Below are 14,469 nucleotides of genomic sequence, written 5' to 3'. Positions count from 1 at the left end.
CCAGAGGGAATTTAGACAGTGTGAAAGAGGCGTGACTCTGGGGGTGCTTAGTGGGGAGAGTAAGCCCCACGTAGATCTCCGTAGGGGTTACTTTTGAGTAAACCTGCAGAGGATTGGGCTGTAATCTCTCTCTCTGGGAGGCGAGGAAGATAACCTTCCTCCTCCTCTTTTCTCTTAGCAATTCGATCCTTGTTCGCACAGCAAAGTAAGGCAGAGAAAGAGTTGCCCGTCCTGCCCACTCTCTTTTCCAAAGACAATAAATGCTAACACTGATTTCTCTCTCTCTCTCTCTCTCTCTCTCTCACACACACACACACACACACACACACACACACGTTTTAACTTCGTGCCGCTGCACAGCTCATCTCTATGTGTTTACCGTAATCCGAAGCAAGCTCCATTAGGTTCAGTGAGGTTTGTTGTTGTTTAGTCGTTTAGTCGTGTCCGACTCTTCGTGACCCCATGGACCAGAGCACGCCAGGCACTTCTGTCTTCCACTGCCTCCCACAGTTTGGTCAAACTCATGCTGGTAGCTTCGAGAACACTGTCCAACCATCTCGTCCTCTGTCATCCCCTTCTCCTTGTGCCCTCCATCTTTCCCAACATCAGGGTCTTTTCCAGGGAGTCTTCTCTTCTCATGAGGTGGCCAAAGTACTGGAGTCTCAGCTTCACGATCTGTCCTTCCAGTGAGCACTCAGGACTGATTTCCTTAAGAATGGAGAGGTTGGATCTTCTTGCAGTCCATGGGACTCTCAAGAGTCTCCTCCAGCACCATAATTCAAAAGCATCAATTCTTTGGTGATCAGCCTTCTTGGTGGTCCAGCTCTCACTTCTATACATCACTACTGGGAAAACCATAGCTTTAACTATACGGACCTTTGTCGGTTTACTCCCAGGTAATTAAGTATGTTTGCAGCTGCGGTTAACCTTCCTCCGACCCTTCAAACGGATGTTGCGGTGAGCAAACACGCTAGAATCCATGCCTTAAAAAAATAATTGTTGTTGTTACATCTCAAAGTGCAATAGGAGAACAACTGCACAGAACAGCGACAGTTCAGCAGGGACAAGTATGTACACATAGCACAATCCTATGCACGTCTGCTCGGAGTCGGAAGTTCATTTCACGTTTAAATTGTATTGCCTTTCCATATTACTTTGCACAAGGCGGTTTGCAAGCTGAAGAAACAATAAAGATTGCACACCTTGTAACAATCTGATCCAATGCAGAAATGTCATAGTAGAAACGTAACTTTAAAATGAACAACTTATATCACATCAAGTAATATTCTGTAATCCATTAGAATATAATAGTACACAATAAAATTAAATATCAGCAAGCAATATTTAAAGATAAATTTACTATTAATAATTACAATAAATAATTGCTAAACTATAATCAATAAAAATAACAGTAAGTCACAGTGCATAAAATAACACAATACAATGGGACTTGTATGAGATTGTATCTGTAAATGTGCTAATTCTATAGAAATAGGAAGTTTAAATAATAGGGGTTAACAGCCTGTGAATTTCCATATTGCAAATTTCTTTTCTGATAGAACTCTTGTCTGTCAAACTGACAAGCCATGGGATGCATATGGCCTTAGTAATGGGACAAGCTTCACTTTGTGGTTTTCTCCTTGTGCAACTGTTAAACGCACATTAGTTTTCCTTTGGCAAGAGGCCTGGTGTCAAAACTCTAAATGTATTTTCATGTTTATCACAGATGGGGAGTCCCTGACCTACTTTTTTGCAGCCCCCATCATCTCTTGAAGCTGCCCCATTTTACCATCCCATCAGAGTTCATTTATAGGCACATAGCTGTCTTAGGCTGTGTTCACAGTAGGGCATTCATCCAGATTAGAGTTGTTGCCCAGTGGGCAGATTTGTGTGCCTTTGTCCACACATGAGCACTTTCAGTTTCATGCCTCTGAAATCTATCTCAATGGATTGCGCTTCTTGGGATGCATTTGTGCTGTGCTGTTGTCTCCTCTTCTCAATTAGAACCTTCCTGCCCACCAAAAGTTCCAAAAAACCTGAGGTCTGTTGTTGGCATCTCCACCAGTGCACACAACGCTCTCTTGCTCTCTGTTTGAAAAATACAAGTTTTTCGGCAGAAACAGTAAAATGACAGAAACAGTAAAACGACAGAAACAGTAAAAGAAAGAAAAGTGTTGCTTGAAACTAGGCAATGATTTTGAGTAGGTCGCATGAAAGACTGCCACTTCTTTTGTTCCTCTTCTCCTTCTTGCCTTCTGTACCTGCAAGGGACAAAAGATGTTTAAGGGGTGAGTAGGCAAGGTGTTATAATGGATTTTTATTACTTGAGAACTAATACTTTCTGAGATTGTAGTGCCACTGCCAGCTTTTGGAGTACCCGTTTTAGCTCTGGGATTAGATCAATATCCTTCTGGAGCCCAGTTTTGTGTATAATCTGCTTGTAAGAATGACCATTGGGTATGGATAAATTTTGGACAAAAAAATTAGGGTCCCTGTGGCACAATTGCCTTTGTGTGTCCACCGACCCAAGTCACTTCCTTGCTCTGTGGTTAGAGATCATAAAAACACCCATGCAAAAATATGCTTTGCATCTCAGATTATAAACCATTTGGTGTTAATTAAATGATGAAGAAAAGATTTTGAATGGTCCTCTCCGTCAAATACTCAAACTAATATATATGTGACAGAAAACGCTAAAAAATGATGCAGCTTTTAGATGTGAGCAAACTGAGTATATAGGTTTCATCTGTTACAATCCGTAGTTAATACTGAAATGTCCCTCAGCATACATGCAGAAACTATTATATTCAGTGCTTTTTTCTTTAAAAAAATGTTTAGGGGTACTCTTATTTTGACTCAAGAAAATCACCATTTTATAGTTCAAATTGGGGGAAATAAATACAGTAAATGGACAAAAGTACAAAGATTCACAAAACGTTTAGGGGTATGCGTACCACTGTGTCCCCCCCAGAAAAAAGCACTGATTATATTTATAGACTACAGAATAGTTTCAGCTATAGGCAACCACCAATGACTCCTCAATTGGTACCAATGAATTCAATTTCAGTGAACTCAGTGGGGCTTGTTTCTGAGAAGGCACATATAAAAATGTGGGCTGAATACTAATGGAACAAAGGTGTGAAGTGGGTGGGGATTTTTTTTTTGTTTTTTTTTACCCTGATCTCTAGCCAAAAAGGCTTCCAGAGCAGCTTACCAAAATCAGTAATAAGCCAGCCTTACAACTTAAGAGACACAACACATAAGGAAAAAAGGCCATGAGAGAGGAGGGGGCGGGAAGCAAGCTCAGAAACCACTTCCTAAAGCTAAAAGTAGTTATAACTGTCAGCTGGAAAAAAACAGTGCAGGTAGCTGGATGGAATGGCGGCTGCTAATACTGAGAGTGCCAAAGGCAGCCATAGGAAATGGAACAGCCCTGCTCTGAAACCTGATGGAATGGTTGATGACAGCTGGGGAGAGCCAAAAGCAACTGGTCTAATGGCTGTAGGTTACATATACCAAATATCTGAACCAGCCTTATAAGAGAATCTGAAGTTGTAGATTCATAACATTGAATCATAAAATATCATATGATCTGTGCCTCTAAAAGTACAATTTCAACACATTAGGATGAAAGTGCTGTAAAAAGCAATGGTTATCCTGTTCTTAGTTTTAGAAGTAGCAGAAGCAAAAAATTGTTTTTAAAAAGTGTGCCAGTCGATTAAAAGGGGGGAGGGGGAATAATACAAATAAATAAAACTTCAGTGCTTGGTTTAATAGCACAGTTTTAATGTATGAATCAGAAAGATGCACCACTGAAAATTAAACTGGAAACTGAAATGTGCTAGTTAATTATGAACGGCTGAATTGCTTGTTGTGCAAATTGTCCACAGGCAGGAGAATTAGAAATGCAGTGTTAATTTTACAAGTATTGTAATCTCATTTTCATAACTAGCTGTAAAAGTTATTAATCAATTGCTCTGACCAATCATGTGTAAAAGTTCGTAGTCTATGAAGATGTTTTATTTTGCCATTAAGCATTACATGTGCTGGAATATTTGGCTGGAATTATAGAATACTGGAACTGGAAAGCAAACTTGGGAGATAATGAAAATGATCCAATTACTTATGCCTTTAAAATGTGCTACCTGAGTTATTTCAATAACTGACAGCCAATGAGGGTTTTGCTTAGCTATTTCCTAAAAAGTGTACAGAAACTTCTAGACTTCTAGTTTAGTGCCTGTCCCACCCCACCCCCACACATCTAGAAAGAAAAGGGTATCATGTAGCACTATGAGAGCAGGCTCAGCAGTACTTGGAAACACTGAAGGAGCAAATTCAACCGCCCGCACCTTTTAAAATACAAATTTTATAGAAACATGGCCATAAATAATCCTGCACACTTTACCCATGTGAGCAAATGTAGTTGGGTTAAAATTATCCAGAATCAAAACACAGTGTACTTACCTTGAATTACCAGTGCCAGCACAACAAGGGGGCAGATGGGGGCAACCATCTCAGGTGGCATTTGCTGAGGGGTGACAACAGCACTGCTTCCTTGGCTGTTCCCCTCTGTTGGAGGGCAGAAGTAGGTGTGTCAGATGGCCTGCCTTACACCCTGTAAACTAGCCAGCAGCCCTCATGGGTGCTGGGGGGTGGTATTATCCTGTTGCTAGCAATGACGTTTCAGTAATCTCTGAGGCCAGTCACTTCCTGAACAATGGAAGGGAGGTACCATATTGCCTTTTTTCTCAGGCAGCAAAATATCTTGGGCCATCTCTGCTAATTAAAAGGTAGGGGGTGCAACTGGAGTCTATGTTGAGGGTCAGGAAGAAAGCCCCCTTGGCACTTCCAGGCTCCCTGTTCCCTCTCTGTACATTTGTGCTTGTTCCCTCCTCGCTCCTTTTTGTCTCTTAGCTCTGTACAGAATAACCACTTTGAGATCACTTGGAAATGATAACTGTATATAAATACTACTAAATAAAATAAGGTGTTGGTGTCGCAACAAACAGCAGCACATCTTTTCCCTTCCAAATTAAAGTTCTCACTTTAACATTCTGGGGCTAGCTTGTAAGTATTCCCCTGGTATATATTAGGAGTGAACAAACTGACATGTAAGCAGTGCAGAAGAACTAGGCTGTTTTACCCGGAATGGCTTCTCCTCTCTTGCCTCTGAAGAGCCATGCTCTCCGGAAAGCGGTTCTTGTTTATTTTCCCTGTAGCCTTCATTACAATGGGATTCACGTGTACCTGTGTCCTCTCTGGTGCTGTAGTTGTTGCCATGGTTATGTCCTCAACTTGCTTTCTCAACAGGGATCTCCCCTTGCCCGCTCACCTGCGTAATGTATTAAGCACATATAAGATGGGAGGGTGTGTGTGTGTGTGTTGAAGAGACTTTAGAGGAAGAAGAGGAAATGCACCAAGGAAGCTGGACTTAAGTGTTCCCCACTTCTTCGAGTGGTAAGAGGTCCACGTGCAGGGCTATGTATTCAGACTCCATAGGATAAGACACAGAAAACTGGAGACTTAAGGTGATTTTTTGTAACCTATCTGCAAATATAACCTATTGGAATCGAGATGCCTAAAAACAGGCAGCAAAACCACTGATCCTCCATCAGGATCCCAGACTATAGAAAGGCTGCTTCCCATCCAGATAACCTCAACTGAAACCTCTTAGCTCTTCCTGCCTCAGTCTGCAGCCAAATTTAAGCTGCCACCACTTCTAGCTTTATCTCTGACCTTCTCTCAGTTCTGATGGGTGTCACGTTCAACAGGATGGAGTGAGATTTGTGATCACCGGGGTTCACTAAAGTGATTTTGCTGTACAGTATCTTTCATCGCTCATCAGATTTCTCAGTCAAAACCATCAGAAAGGTCCATTCATGCTAATCAAGACAACCCAATTCTCATTACGTAGCTCCAGCCATGTATCCACAGAGTGTATGTGGAATGAAAGGATTGACAGGTCGTTTAGTTGGCAGCTTTCTCAGTTTACATATTCATTTCTATCACTTAAATTACCACCAAATTTTACTGTAAGACTAGAGGCATGCGGCTGGATCAAGATTCTTTCCACCACCAGAAGGCTTTAGATCCATTTGAGGAATCCCACTGATGGAGGTGGGGAGATGTTTTTTGCCAATTCTGCCTGCCCCTCCCACATTGCTCTGGAGGGCCAACATTGGGGGCTGCAGTGGGAAGGGGAATTGACAAAAGCAGTCTTCCATCCCTTAGCTGGTGTTGAACTCGTCCAGGGGATTCTAACACATGATTATTTGGTTTATGTAATTTCCTAAAATTATATTGTGATAATTGTTCTATATTTAGCAGACTCATGACTTCAGGTTTCTGTTATGCATCTGTTACCTGAACTTTGCTTTTTCCTCTCTCTTCAGATTCATCTTCTGTTAATTGCATTAGGCTGGATTGAATATAACCTTGAATATTTAAAACTGAACAATTCAGATTCTACCCAAGGAATTTAAAAATGGGTTCAATAGCTTGAGGATTTATAGGCAAACTTTGGAAAGCCCAGTTTTATAAAACTTCAGATTCTCATCTCATTGCGACTCAGATATGTGTAACTGACTTGTTATATTGATCTCGTTTAGTTCATGATTCACATATGTTGACAATATGAGGGTTTCTCTGATAACTACACATGGATTTCAAAATACAAAATTTGTCAAAGTCTGAACCAAACTAGAAAGAGATGGAGATCCATGATCAGATCCCTCTTCCCTTTACATTTCTTTAAAAACCAGCCACATGTGGGAAGCAAAATTGTATTGGGATCATTAAACGAGGGGAGAGAGTTATCCTTTTCCCCCAATATTTGATGTAAATTCACCCCATTCAAGCTGCCATTTGCTGCTTTGGAGTAGCTATAGGTGCAGTCATATGTTTTCCATACAAGGACAAATAGAAGGTTGAGAGAAGGAACAATTGGATCATCAAAATGGTATGATGTGAAAGGTTAATCCTCCCTCTACAGCACTACAATCCTGGTGCACTTTGGTCTTGCTGTTGGTGGTTTTTGAAGAAATGCAAAGAGACCAAAGATCTGATCATTTCTACCATCTCATCTAGTTAGGCCCTCAGATTGACTGATGATTGGGAAGGTAGCCCACAATGTTTTGTCTAATTATTTGTCTGCTACTAGTGCTGGGTGTGAAGGCATCTTGCTTGGATATATCGCTTTAACAAGCCATCCATACCTGTATATTTTGAACTTAAATACTAAGTTGCGATTCATAAAGGTTCTCTCCCAACTTATTTCAAAGACAGAGGAAAGGGTGTAATAGATCAGAATACAGTGGTACCTCCGGTTGCGGACAGGATCTGTTCTGCAGGTCTGGTTGGATCCCGAGGTTTTTGCTACTGGAGGTGCCTGTGCGTGCGGCACGATAGAGTGCTTCTGTGCATCGTGCAGAGAAACCTGGAAAAATGCTTCCGGGTTTGCTGCATTTGCATCCTGAAGTTTATGTAACCAGAGGGTTACGTAATATGAGGTACTACTGTATCTGTTTTTCCTCACCTGTAAGAGATAGGTTAGGTTGGATACGCCTACTCAAGTCCCACTGAATTCAGTGGGGCTCACTCCCAGGTAAGAGGGGTTAGGATTCCAACCTATATAGTTAGGGAAGGAAACATTTTGATCTTCTAAATCCAAGCCATCAGTTTTCTTAGATATAATGATTTATCAAGTGAAACAATGAAAAGCAGAATACACGGAAATTTTACCTTTTTCCAGAAGAAGAGATCTGCAACCTGTTGAGAACTGGCAAAAATGTTTGGACCAATGCACTTTTTCTATTGCAGGAATAGACTCACAGCTGCCTCTTTCAAGGAACCACCCATATTTCCTATAAGAAATACATTATAACCAAACCATTTATAGTGCCCTTGAAAGAGGCAGCTGCGAGTCTATTCCTGCAAAAGAAAAAGTGCATTGGCAGGCAAGCACTGAAAGATGTGAAATGATACCAAACCTTTTCCTCGGGCTTGTGTGAGAACATTTGCATGAAACTGTTTTGGTTTTTTAAGCATCTCTCTGTGTTGTCTTCTAAATTAATTTGAATCTCAGGACTACGAGGAAACATTTTTTTGTAAATATAAATATAGGGGAGGAAGGAGAAATATTTGGTGTCTTGGGGTGTTTCCAGACAATCTATTTTCAGGTGGGATCGAGTCATACGCCGGCAAATTCAGGTAGCACATTCAAAGCTGATTTGGAATTCTTGTGCAACAAATCTGTTTCCCCCAAAGATCAGTCTTTTTGCAATAAGGAAAGTGGGGAAGCATTTGCTTGGGTGCAGTGTCATCTAGGCACCCCAGAATCAATCACAGTGAGTGTCCATTAAGTAGCCATTGTTGTCTTACCTCCCTGAAAACAAATCAGGATACATGCTCAATAAACAGGTTGTCTGGGAGCACCCTTTGTGAAAGACTGGATTATCCTTCATTGGTGGAATTGATGAAAAGATCTACATTTTGGAAACAGTAAGTTACATTTACTAATGTTCTTCTTCCAACTGCGGTGGGATCTGGGGCCGCCAAGTATATCACCAATTATCATTGTCTGGGGGGGAAAATGCATGCCATCTAAAAACCACTGACCTATGCAGTTTGTTCAGTTAGCAAGACAGAAAGCATTACAATTTCTGTAATTGGTTCTGATGAGTTTCTGAATATTTTGCTGACTAATATGTTTGTCTTTAGTTTTTGCATGAATTACTTTCAATGGTATTTCCTTTCTGGGCAAGAATTAAATGAGGCTTTGCATCTCATGGAGGCAGCTTAAACAATACACTACAATTAATATCAATAAATTTGGGAAAATGTATGCAGGGCAACTAACTTTATTCTTCCTAAATTTTGTTGCTTACCTAAGATATTTCAGTTCTCACACTGAAATGGTTGGAGTTAATTTAATCCAGATTGCTGAACCATGATATCATATCTTGCAGGTTCTCAAAGTGTGATATACATATTCTTTTCACTCCAAGAATTATTGCTCTATTAAGAACATAAGAAGAACTGGCTGCAGTCAGGACTTCAGGATCATAACGAGAAGTTTGGGTTATTGGTTTGTTTTGCTTTTGTTTTATTATGTATTTTGCATTTTCATTTCATGTTGTAATAGTAATAATAAGCCAGAGGGAAGCAAGGAAAGTGTTCCAACAAGTTTTCCCTCCCCACCTACCGACTTTTTAAAGATGAGGTGTGGTGTGCTCACTCACAAGACTCTATTCTCTTATGGGGATATCAGCATTGCTAGCACATTTTCCATCAGTGCTGTGATCTGGCCAGGTCGGGCCCAATATATTTTGGCACCTGAGGCAAACTGCAAAATGACGCCCCACCACCAGGTTTTGCCAAGAGGCCACTGCAGAGGCAGCATTGGGGGGATGTTGAGGAGGCAGCAGATTCGACTTTCAAGCGCACCATTGCTGTCGCTGGCACTGTGGCAGCAGCAGCAGTGGGCAAAACATTCATTGGAGTCCAGATTTGCTGTCCTCTAGATCCTGCCGCCCGAGGCAGTTGCCTCACCTTGCTTTACGGATGGGCTGTCTCTGGTATGCTAGGTGTCAATGCTGCATCCTCTTGTCCCAGCATTGATTCAGTTGTCTCTGTCCCCTGCTTGGCTGAACAAAGCCATCCCCAGCACCCACTGAAGCTTTCTCCCCCACAGGAAGGTCAGAGGGGGAAAGCCAGCATCTCTGGTTCCCCTTTCCAAAGTGTCTGAATTCATGGTAGAAAGGGGAGCTCCTTCCTCCTCCAGCCCAGGTTCCCCCAGTCCAGTCAGCCCATTTTCCTAGAGCAGCCAGAATTGAGGGACTCGTTGGGGGATCTGTCTGAAACAGTAGGAGATACTGCATAAGGAGCTGCAGTTGGAAAGGGGAAGGGGTGGAAATGGGTGTCTCACCATTTGTTCTAGCAGAAGTGTTTCTGGTAGTGCTAAACTACCATTGGGTACAACCTGTGCAAAACACTCCTTCTGTGATTGAAAGATGAATTCCACATGTGGAAAGACATCTTTGGGGTTAACCCACTGTGTGGTTTTACAAAATTATAATTTCTCTGCCATGGATATGCTACACACATACACACAAAACTACATGCATATATACATACACACACACACAACCCCAATGCATTTAAAAAAATCAAAATACAGCTTCAGAGCACCACAGTAAATAGTTAGCAGTTGCAACACTGTCTTTGATCTATATGTGGCAGTATTTATTTGTTGTATCTGTTGGCGTTTTTCCTCCTTTGCTTGATATTTCTGAAATCCTGTGTGTCAGAGCTTCGTTTTCAATCACACTGTATGCAAATACGCCATAGTACCATGCAAGGGAGAACTCACAGCTTGCAAAATAATTGCCAGCATTTTCCAGCAATTCCATCCTTACACATGGAACAGCCTTTTGAGAAATTACATCTATAAATAAATCCTTGCAATTGCAAGAGAGAGATTCTACAACAGACTTTCCCCCACCCCCTGGTTCTTGTGTGGAGATACGTTAGCAACAAATTAAAATGGGAAAAGTGTTGTTTCATACAGTGTGCTCCTTCAAGACATTTAAGATGGCTAGATAAAAATTTGCAACCTGACTTCTTTTATCAAGCAGTGGTAGTTTTGAACACATGAACTGCAGCTGTCTTATGGAATAATAGGGCATTTGGTCCATCTGGGTGTATCTCATCTTCTCAGATTGGCGGTGGCTTTTCTGGGTCTCAGGCAAAGGTCTTCTGAGTCCTGCTATGTGAGATATTTTAACTAGTGAGGGTGCGGACTGGATCTAGAAACTGTATCCGATAAGTGTGTGTTCTACCACTGAGCTGTGGGTCTTCCCCTGAGCAACATATGTTGCAATAAAGCGAGATGAGCGCCGCAACCCCAGAGTCGGCCACGATGGACCTAATGGTCAGGAGTCCCTTTACCTTTACATATATTTACTCTCTCGGTCCTTTCCAGATATGAACCAATTCCAGCCAGAGAATATCTTGTGCAAGATATGCATGTACTGCTCCATGAAACAACCTTTCTTCACCAGGGGGTGGGATCCAGTCTATCATTTCCCCCAAACAGCCAATCAGCATCACCAGAGTTGACACACCTAGTCAGCAGAACCATCAAGCAAATATCTACGCCAGGAGGTCAGCAACCTTTTTCAGCTGTGGGCCGGTCCACTGCCCCTCAGACCTTGTGGTGGGGTGGGCCAGACTATATATATTTTTTTTTGGGGGGGGGGGAGAACGAATTCCTATTCCCCACAAATAACCCAGAGATGCATTTTAAATAAAAGGACACATTCTACTCACGTAAAAACACGCTGATTCCTAGACCATCCGTGGGCCAGATTGAGAAGGCGATTGGGCCGCATCTGGCCCCTGGGCCTTAGGTTGGTGACCCCTGATCTATGCCCTTTGACACACGTGTGACTAAGCCTAAGACCTGGGATTTATATGATTGATTGCTAGATAGATAGATAAAAAAATGGGAAAGGTCTGTCTATTCATCCTTCCTATTTCTGAACAATATTTTTAAATAATATATTAGGTGCAAATCAGTAAAGATACCTATCACTCTCAAATGAGTATATAAGTTATGGGATACCAAGAGGTCCCTCAGTGTTTCCCAATTTGACTGTGATACTAGTGCCAGTCAAATGGGGCATTGTTCTAGAGAGATACAGAACAGAGAGAATCATCCTAGATCTGTCATGGTTCTGCAAACCAATATGGAAGGTTTCAAATGGGAACAGGAAGTAAGGACTGCATGTTACTTGTCTCTCTTCACCTTCCCATCACCACCATTATGTGAAATACAGCCAGCATGGCAAAACTAATAAGCTATGTTTGACTAAATGAAGAAGATGGAAAATAAATTATTTTCAAGAAAAAGGGCATTTATCACTTTTTGGAGCAGCAAATAGGGAATGACTGTTGAATTGGATAATAGCTTTCATTAACTCATATTGAATATAATGCAAAAGAAAAAAGATAGCATCAGTCTTTATTTTGCAATGTGAAATACTTTAGTTGTGGAAATGCTTTATTTACTATTATTACTATTATTATTACTATTTTTTCACTACCACCAGTACTATTGTTTACCTTCCACATATGTCCCAAGGTTATATGCAAGATATTATGAAAACAGATTTAAAAAAGAGTTACCAAAATAATAGAAGGTGCTTTGAAAAATGATATAAAATAAACACCCAATGTAATACATTATAGTCCATTATACTTCTATACATTATTATATAAGTAATATTGTTGTCCTAATACACATAGGATTATTAATAACCTACTATATTCTGTATAAACTCATTCCAATGTCAATATATCCAATCAAAGTCCGTGTTTATAAGCAATCCATTCATATGTTGTGAATTTTGTCATGTTGTCTATCCATTGATTAAAGGGGATCATATCTTTATTCTTCCAGATCATCAATACCAGTCTGTAGGTCACAGTTAGAATGCATAGAATCCACTTTCGTTGTCCAGTTGTCACTTCCCTGCAATAGGTATATAATTCAAAATACTATTTCCCTCTGAAATTGTTAACTTTTTTCTGCACAGTCACATTTATACAGTCCGGCACTTTCTCCCATATGTTTCGAAGGTGCGTTGTGAACTTGTCATATTATACTATGTCATACTATGTTATATGTTAAATTAGTGTACTATTTTTTACATTTTTTAAAAAAAAAACAAAGCTTTTGTTTGTACAGTTTTGAAATATTTATAAATTATGCAAATTCTTTAGTAAATTTGAGAACACTGGGTTGTAGTCAACTATCCTTTGCTCAGAGTAAAGCCATTGACATTAATGGACATAAGTTAGTCATGGTGATTGATTTCAAAGGGGCCCACTCTAAGTAAACATTTGTTGACTACAACCAGGTGTGCCAATTCTAGGGGGCTGAGGTGTCTTTGGCCCCCTCAATATTTGTTGGAAGGAGGCCAGGACCCTTCAATGTTGACAGTTGACAGGGTCAAGAAAGCTTGACCTCCTTCAAACGTTGCAATATTGTGTGCCAGGCCACCTTAAATCTGGGGGCAATTTGGCACCTCTGACTACAACCCTGTTGTCCACTATTTCATCAACACAGAGAAACTACTTTGGCTCCTGTGGAGGACAGAGAAATCTGTGACATGCCATTGAACACCCAATCCAGCCCTGATCATCTTCAGAAGCATGGTCATCCTGGTTTGTTTTACTTTGACTGGCTTCATTCAGTACTACAGAGTGTTGGCTTTCATGCTATATATTAAATGCTATTCAGATTTTTTTTAAAAGAAGTCTAACCTTAGAAGCAGAGCAGGTTAAAAATAAATGTTTTAAAAATACAAACATGTAAATAAATAAATAACTGCAAATAGCTGCATTCAGGAATATACTGAAGTATTTAATTAAGGGTCTGTGTCTGTGCAGAATCCAGAAATTGCAAGATTTCTAGTGCTTGACTTAACAAGAAATTGCTGGGGTGGGGGGAAGGATATAGCTAAAGGACACTTCTTGTTTCCTTGTGTCTAATCACAATGCAGCATACATGGAAGCCTTTTGCAAAATAATAATGCTGTGTGTGTCTGTGAGCTTCACAGGGCCGCCCAGTCGACTCCAAGGTACAGAGCTCATGCAAATGAATGTTGCACTCTCAAGTCTTTCTTTTCCTCCCCTTTCTCCTCCTCCTATCACTCTCTGAAAAGAGAAGGGGGGGGGAGCACAGAGAGAGAGAAAACAGCCCTTCTTTGTGTCTGTGTGGAAGGGTTTACCTTTACCCAAATCACTCCAGCTAAAAGAGGGTTGTGTGTGTATTGAATGACACCTTGCGCAGTGTTTCTGCCAAAAAAGAAAATTACCTCTTCTTTAACACCCCCAACCTCTGGCATCAAATGGCATCAAAGCCATTTTTTTGTTATTGTTGTTTATTTTATCAAGTTCTTAGGCTCTCAATTCAGACAGTCTAATCTCCTAGATTGGCATGTGTTTAGCAATAATAACACTGTTGCATGTGCATCCGTCTCTCTCTCTCTCTCTCACTCACTCACTCACTCACTCACTCACACACACACACACTCTATACAATCTGTAAAACCTTATTGTATCACTGGGTGCCTATATGTCTTTCTTAAATATAGGACCATATATTAAAATTTCTTCATTCCTCTCTCTCTCTCTCTCTCTCTCTCTCTCTCTCTCTCTAAAAAATAAAAAAGAAGTAGGTTAAGGATGGCATCTCTGTTAACATACAGTTTAAGCAGGGTATTTCCCCCCATCATTATTTCACCTACTAATACTGCCTTACCATACACTTCCGCCTTTGTTAATTTACATAAACATGCATAGGCGATGAATAATGCATCAGACTTACTTGAAATGCAGGGTTTCCAGCTTCCACAGTGCAGAAGTATACACAACAATTTGATTGGCTCTGCTCTGTTTTCATTA

General features: G+C 40.7%; 1 long non-coding RNA gene across 2 annotated transcripts; it reads left to right on the top strand.

Annotated features, from left to right (window-relative positions):
- The first annotated feature begins 2,150 nt into the window (after window positions 1–2,150).
- Window positions 2,151–12,561, top strand: LOC307226948. Of its 2 annotated transcripts, none has more exons than XR_013843729.1 (3): window positions 2,151–2,288; window positions 8,967–9,085; window positions 12,461–12,561. It is a non-coding gene; the product is annotated as an uncharacterized lncRNA (long non-coding RNA). The 2 variants fall into 2 exon arrangements; XR_013843730.1 differs by lacking the exon at window positions 2,151–2,288 and adding an exon at window positions 7,391–8,499.
- Window positions 12,562–14,469: the final 1,908 nt, after the last annotated feature.

Source organism: Podarcis cretensis (assembly GCF_951804945.1).
Source record: "Podarcis cretensis genome assembly, chromosome: 11".
Classification (NCBI taxonomy): Eukaryota; Metazoa; Chordata; class Lepidosauria; order Squamata; family Lacertidae; genus Podarcis; species Podarcis cretensis.
The sequence above is the reverse complement of the archived record's forward strand: the minus strand, read 5'-3'. Positions and strand labels throughout refer to the sequence as shown.